Source organism: Quercus suber, unplaced genomic scaffold (assembly GCF_002906115.3).
Source record: "Quercus suber isolate HL8 unplaced genomic scaffold, Cork oak 2.0 scaffold_368, whole genome shotgun sequence".
NCBI classification, from domain to species: domain Eukaryota; kingdom Viridiplantae; phylum Streptophyta; class Magnoliopsida; order Fagales; family Fagaceae; genus Quercus; species Quercus suber.
The window spans coordinates 226,448-234,821 of NW_027069820.1; positions in this window are offsets into that span (position 1 = coordinate 226,448).

The following is an 8,374-nucleotide window of genomic DNA, read 5'->3' on the forward strand; positions in this document are numbered from 1 at the left end:
TTTCTCCAAAAAAAAAAAAAGTTCTGTTACAGTAGAGTTAAGCCTTATCAAAGTCAAAGGCTAGCAAATTAACTACCATAGGAGGTAGGTAGGTGCACAAAATATAGTTAACAACTTGTGAAGAATCCAACTTTATCGATGTACCAGCACACAGGTTTGCTTCACAAAAAACATGATTGATGTCCTGTTTGGTAGTTACTCGATGAGGTTCGTCCAATCAGAAAGCATGGGTTCCAACATAACATTAGTGGCAATGTGGCATGGCTGTTGGTGAGTAAGTTGACAACGTATTTTATCAGACGCTTTTGCAATATATGGGTACGGAACACAAAGCCAATGCAACCACTTTCTTTTCCCTCTTTCTTTTATTTTTTTATTTTTTGGAATTATGCTAATGCAACCACCTAATCAAAAAGTGAGTGCAGAAGACATGATTGTAGCTATTACTCCCCGGGACCGCAGAAGCAGAAGGATGAAGTAGTATTGTGGTCCAACTTTTGAATTTTATTGAGATCAAGGGTGGTTTTTTTGTTTTTATTTTAATGGGGTTGTGAATCTTGTGATGCTCAATGGCTAATCTTTTTTTTCTTTCTTAAAATAAGTGGGAGTAGAGAAATTCGAAATCAAAGTCTTCTTATAACAAGAACTAAATAATATTACTGATTCTTAACTATTAATTAGCAATTATATGAAGTATTTCTGTTAAATCCAGTAAAACTCTTAGATTGTTTTTAATAAAAAAAAACCAATAAAACTCTCCTTACCAATGAATGTTAAATTGATTTATTAAATCAAAAGAGCCTCATCAGTCAGCACCATTTTTTAGGTATGTTCTTTTGAAATCCAAAGTAGTACTATAAAGTTTCACAAGATTTCAAATATTGATACCTCATCCACCATTTTTTAGGTATGGCTCGCATCTTTTCTGATAATGTATGAACCGCATATTCAATAGTAGCAGCTATGCGATGTGTATCACTGGGATCATTAGTAGTCTCTTGTGTGACATGCTTAGTTGGATTATCATAGTCAGCATCACTGGTGTTTATTGGCCGATAAGGAACATGTTGGCCTCAGTGGCAACATGGGTATATGGAGCATGATAATTAGCACCACCAATGTTGATTGGGAAATGAGCCGCATCTTTAGAATAATGACCAGTATGAGTGGTATATGGATCATGGAAGTGCCCGCTATGTGAATAACTAAACGATGCACTCGGTCCTTTGTTGGCATATCGAATAGGAAAAACATCTCGGTGGCTTCTTATGGGCTCTACACCCACGTATAACTCTGCACTTACAAATCCATATTGGCAGTCTAACATATCGAATATTATATTGACACCATTATCATCTTCTACCAAAACTTGCTGGTAAGTCACAGGATGTGAATGACATTGAAAAAGAAATTTATACCAAATAGCCAGTTTTGAATCTTCTCTGTTTATATGAAGCGTGGATGCTACTCCATTATATAGATCTTCAAATGTAACACTCTGGCTTAATGGAAGCATAGAAGGAGGTGGCCCTTCATAATAAATCTCATTTTCTCCATGTTTAATTATTCCGCCAGAATGGATAAGAAAAATGAACAACTTTTCTACCATTTACACTAAAACATAATAATAGTATTAATATATTAACACTACACAAACATTACAATGCAATACAAGAAGGTAATCCATTAAAAATATTCAATGTTTAAATAGCTAGAGCTGAGAGAATTCTGTTAAAGATGATTGTTTCACTGATAATAATAGTATTAAATTATTTTTATTAAGGTTTATGAGCGTATACTAACCCTTTTTTTTTCTTATAGCATACGTGTATATTATAGGCTAACAAACTAAGTATTTCTTTAAGGAAATATATGTCAATTTTGAAATATATTATTGTTATAGGAAATTTTAGTCAAGAATTCATGAACAAATAATTTAAAACATATCATACAAATCAATTTATGTTGCAAAACACATAATACAAAAACAAGATTTGCATGAACAAATAATTTAACAAAAGCAAGATTTTTATGCTTAGCTATGCCCAAAAACATATCAACATGAATATTATAAAAAGAAAAGTAACTACTTAAGAGATTTAACTCACCTTCTAAGAGATAAAGAACGGATAGATATTTGCAAGTGTTGTTACTTATAGTTGTTTGTAGAATGTATGGCACGCATGAATTGAAAATGGTTGGTAGAATTATGAGGGGAATAAGAGTGGAGAAGAAGGTTGATGGAATTTATAGGGGAAAAAGAGTAGAAAATAAGAACTGTGGAAATTTCAGTAACATTAGTGCTGTTTAAATAGGATGCAAGTTTCATATCAATTAAATTCTTAGATTTTAAACTGTATAATTATATACGCAATTGACCAAATACAACACAACATAGATGGGACACTCTGATACAATTAAATTACTTAACTATAAACATTTATTCACTATAAAGAATCTCTGCAAAAATCTAAATTTCTTTGTTTTTTTTGGTTTGCAATGTGCACATCAATTATTTTTTTTCTTCCGTATTGTAAGAATCTGTGAGAGTGCTTTTTTTTTCTTAGCACACAGGCCCAAGTAGAGATAAGGATCCCGGGCCCAAATACTTGTTATTTTGGTGGACTGGGCTTGGTTCACCGCAGCTAAATGGGGCTGATTACGAACCAAGTTGTGCGCAAGTCACATAAAGCTCCTCAAGATGAAAAATGCAATTCCTCTTAGTACCTTGGGGTGTACTGTCGTGGGATCCCGGGCATACTGTCGTGGGATCCCGGGGCGTACTAGGCCTGTAAGAACCCAGCAGCTCTGGTTTTCTGATCTATATGGTCTTTTTCCATGTTTTATTATGCGATAGAGCTTTGTCCTCTCCCTTTACCTCTATGGATGCTTCATAAAAAAACAAAACACACTACACATATCTTCAAATAATTGTTAGTTTCTTAGATTAGGACATACATTTTAATACATATACATATATGTAAATGAGTTTCATAAGGATGATTCTGCCACGAGGATCCTGGCCCCAATTCTCACAGACTTGGTGCTTTTGCACAAGACTTGTGGGATTTGGAACTCAAGTCCAAGTGGCTTTGCTTGAGCTTTGCCTTCCAAGATAGTTAGATGAGAAGGATTTTAGCAAGAAACAGTAAAGGAAGACAATGCAATAAAGAAATGCACGAAATAATTGTTAGAGATCCTCAAATCAATATGAGGTATTTCATTATTTTCTTGATTGTGGATATGCTCACTAAGACGTGATACAAGGTTCAACTAAGTTCAAAAATTACAGACTTTGATAGCTATTCAAGCTTCCAAGACTTGCAAAGTTTGAATTTGTTGAATCCGAGTATGTGCTATAGTGGCTGTCTCTGGGATACCGGGAGCGGTTCCTCTGTTTTTCTTGAGTTTTACAGAGTAATCTTAACGATTCCCTTTTTGTGATTTTCTATTGCTGCATCATCCTTTTATAGTGTTATTTTAGGGTTTGGATACCATTGATTCTTCCCCCTTGGCTCCCTGGGTACTAGAGCCTCTGTTATGCCAGCCATTCTGACCGTTGATTCTTTCTCTGTTTCTCATAGTTTTCATCTTTTAGTCATGTTTTCCTAAAAGTCACTTACTGACTTTCCATTTTGGATAGCTGACCTTTACCCTTTCTTCTTTCAAGGCTTTTGCCTCTTAGACTTAGCTTTTTGGCTGTCCTCCTTGCTGTCAATTTTCCCAAGTGAGCAGAATCAATTCCTGCTGGGTTGAAGGTTTTCCCAGCCACTTCCCTTTATAGTTCTTCATTCTGGGTTCCCCGGGGTACCAGCCTTTTGTTCATGAATTGTGTGAGAGTGCTTTTTTTTTAGCACTATGGCCCGAGGATCCTGGGCCGTGTGAGGGGTACTTGGTGGACTGGGATCAATTCCCCGCAGCTAACAGGCTGATTTAGGAATAGATTTGTGCACAGAAACAAGCTTCCTACAATTACAAACAAACTAAAAAGAGTATTTGTATTGAACAACATTTAGCAGTAAAGGAAATGCATAATAAGTGAAATAAAATGCGAAGAACATGTTAGGGATCCTCCGACTGATGAGGTATGTTTTATTAGTTTTTTTGTTCTCTTTTAAAACTGTGATTACAAAGCTCACTACAACATGGTGCAAGGTTCAAGTGAGTTCAAAAATTACAGACTTTGAGCCATTCAAGCTTCAAAGACTTGCAAAGTTTGAATCCGTTGAATCCTGTATTTTTATCTTTTTTGTCTTTCTTCGAATGAGAGTCTCCCAGCGTGCCTTTTGTCCTTTTTTTTCCTTATCAAGTCTGCTTCAATTTCTCCTCATGCGTCCGGGGATCCTCTGGCTCTGGTATTGCTTCTGGGCGTCCCGACCCAAGTCTTCCTTCTGGGCTTGGTTGCTGTTTGCTTTATCTGTTTTCTTGGGCCCTTTTCTTCGTGGACCTCTGAATCAAGTCTTCTGGGCTCCCTTCTTTTTTCTTTCTTTTCCCCTTCCTTTCTTTTATTGTGAGAGCCCATCCTTTCTCTCTTTTTTTTGTGAAATGGGCCCAAGATCTTTTTTTCATCTCTTTTCTTTTTGGGCCTATTTGTGGCTATATTAATTATATTTTTTTTTGCACCTCAACACACTGCTTAAAATTACATTAGGCGTAACTCTAAGTAGTTTTACATCATCTAATAACTTGTTATTAAATTCATATTTTAAAAATCTCACCGTTGAATTACTTGTTTTATATGTGCTTAACATGCATGCCAATTGGATGTTATTTACCATGTGATCTATAAAATCATCTTTTATGTATTATTTTAAACTACAAAAAATTGAATTTAAATAATTTACTAATAACATGACTATTGATCTTTAACTACCGTGAAATTTTGCAAGCATAGAGAGTATATGAATATAATGTAATCTAACGGTAGATTTGTCAAAATTCGCATCTAATAATAAGTTATTAAGTAGTGTAATATCGCTTAGAGTTACAACAGGTGTAACTTGAACTCAACTCATATATATATATATATATAGTTCAATGTATCAATTAAAGAAGTAATAAAGGCCATGATTTTGGATAGAATAAAATGGATAAAGAGAGCTAATCCTAACAAATTGTGTTTAGAATTCATAGTTGACTTCAAAAATCTTGAGACTAAGGCTTTTTGTTGTTGTAGTAGTAATTAAATCTGGCTATTTAATGGATCGAAATGATTCCCTCGAGAGGAGCTTGGCCCTTTTGCTCAACCTTCTCATCCTCTATACATCTTTCATTTTACAACAAAGATGTTACATATAGATTTTTGGAAATTTGTTTGTTTTAATAACGGAAAAAATTGCTAAATGCCCTTTTTGGGCAAACTAAGTAGCGTTTTGCCTTATTTTTCAAACTAATTAGAGAAATGCCCATTTTTTGAAACTCGATTTTCCCAAAATCAAGTTTAAAAAAAAAATTCTGGAGCCCTATAGCGGCGTTTTTAAGGACCTATAGTGACGTTTTTAGAACCTATAGTGACGTTTTGTAACTCGACTTCCATTAAATCGAGTTATGGGCAATTTTTTTTTAATTTTTTTTTACCTATAACTCGATTTCATATATATCGAGTTACAAAACGCCACTATAGGTCCTGAAAACGTCACTATAGGCTCCTTAAAAACGACGCTATAGGGTCTAACTTGATTTTGAGAAAATCGATATTCAAAAGAGTGGCATTTCCCTAATTAGTTTGAAAAATAGGGCAAAACGCTGCTTAATTTGCCCAAAAATGGCATTTAGCAATTTTGTCCTGTAATAACTGGTCATTTACTGCCGAAGTTACTATCTAGATTTTCATTTTCTGGCTCTGGCGGCAACAAGAAGCCAATTTCACTTTAATTTTAATTTCCTCTAGTTTCAAATGTTAGGGGCAACTCTGTAAGTTTCTGGTGTCTATACATTGGCTATTCGAATTGTCCATCTAGTCTAATTTTTCTTTTACTTAATTTTAGTGATTTTAGTTTGGGTTTCGTCGTAAAAGTCCAACACGTTCCACTAGCAACAGGAATTAGTCATCTGCTTAGAAGTTTCTTTTTTATCTTTAAATTTTTTAAGCAACTTGAAACCTAGCATGCACACATTGAGTAGTACTTGGCTGGGGCCCATTGCATGGACCCTTCAAGATTATGACACTTAGCCAAAAGTGGACACGTATTATAATCCTGAAGGGTACAATACACAGAAGCACTAGACTCAATTTTTGCCCATTGATTTATCACCCTTTAAACCCCAAAATCCAAAATCACCTATCCATGAAAATAGCCTCAAATACCCTCAAGAAAAGGCTAAATATTGTGCACGTGTTACTTTGCATAGTCCTAGAACAGCAACCCAAGTTTTAGTAATTACCCTTTGTTGGATTTCCAAATCCTATTATTCATTTTCTCATTATAAACCCTATAGTCCTCATTTCTTACTATTTTCCAGTTTCTTTCCTTCTAAAGCCTAACCTTAAATCCTCAAAACCAAAGATCTTCAAAGCTGACTACCTTCCCCTTCTCCTGCGCCAACTCCTATGTAACATGACAAGATATCATAATTTAAAAGTGAACTTTAAAACAAACTAATGTACTCTTATTTTGTAGTTTCTAGTAAGATGCTTTTGTGAGGTGAACCATTGGAAATCAAAGGAGATCTATTTCAATTCTTTTGCTACGATGCCTTAAGACTATCAAGATTTTTGGGTTTGGAGAAAGTTTCCACACAAAGAAAGTATTCATTTTAGTGGTAGAATTTCTACTTAAGAATACAAAGGTGTTAGAGAAAATGGTTATTGCTGAACCACGGGTTATGCAAAATAAAACACATAAGATGTTACTTAAACTTTTACAAGTGTATCAAAAATTGTTAAGTTTCCTCGGTTTCTCTCCACATGCAGTGGTTATTTTCCCATATCAGTAAAAATCATTTTAAATTGTTCAATGCTCTTAAATGATGAAATTCTCATAAATAATTTGTAGTTATGCAGATTAGTCTAGTTCAATGAACTAAAATCTTGCTATGATTTGCTTTAGCTTCCAATTTCATGTACTTATGTTTTCATTGTAGCATTAAAATTGTTTTAGGATATATTCATGCTTAATGTCAATGGTTATGTTGCTTATAAATTTTTTAATTTGATTTTAATCACTTTGCAGTTTCAAACTTTCAATGACATTGTAAATTTCTTCTAGTTCTTTTTTCTTCAAAATGCATATAAAGTTTTATTATTATTATTATGGTGGGGTTCGAGGACAACACCCTCGTTGGACCATGCTCGAGGAGCATATGAGCCCAATAGGTAGATGCTATAGTGGGAAAGTTGGCATTACTTGAAAAAAGGATTTGAACAAGGACCACTAAACAACTTAAGGAAGAAGAGAGGAGCCATGTCCTGGTGATAACCACCCTGAGGTAATGAAGAGGAGTATTGCCCCTGGTTTGGAGTTGTGGAAGGAAAGAGAGTGGGAAATGTGTCAATGAAGCACCCTTCACCTTCACATTGAATGCACTATACCAATTAGGTCTGCCACATTAATGGCTGAATGACACTTAAACAGTGCCAAGATAGCCTGTAGCTCACTCAGCACTTTCGCCAAAGGTGGGATGAGACAAATATCTAGGGGAAATCAACCACCCTCCATGTGGAAAGTCAAGATGAAATGCTAGTTACTATAAAAGGGGGAGAGATCCCATTGAACAAGAATCAGACCCAGAGATTAGAGAGGAATCACTCAAACTTGTAATCTTTAATGTAACAAGCTCTCCTTGGCTAACCTGAAACCCCTATCATTGGGGAATGTTATTGACTAATAAATCGAAGATCAAAACTGTAAACATCATTCGTGTCTGGCGGAACAGACTCCATCCAAACATCCAATGGATTTGAAATAGCTCGTCTAGCTAGTCTATGAGCCACACAATTACCTTGCCTCTTAATATGTTGGAAAGATACATGACTAAAAAAAGAGCAAAGAAAAGAAATGTCTTGCACGATATACCCAAACGCAGATTGAATCATATTGCCATCCTTGATTGAATTAATAATTACTTCGGAATCCCCCTCCACTACCAATCTTTGAAAACCCAACTCCATTGCAAACCAAAGAGCTCGGCGTGCTGCTAGCACTTCCACCATCTCTACCGAAGCAGGTAGTGGAATCTGTTGTGTTAAGGCAGCCATAACCAATCCGACATCATTACGGATTATAATACCAATTCCAGCTATGTTCTCTTCTACAAAATAGGCTCCATCAAAATTAACTTTGAGCAAACCTGTTGGTGGAGGGCGCCATCTCACTGATCTCGCTGTGCGTGGGAGTTTTGTGTGAATAGGACGCAGTTGCTGATACTCCTGAAG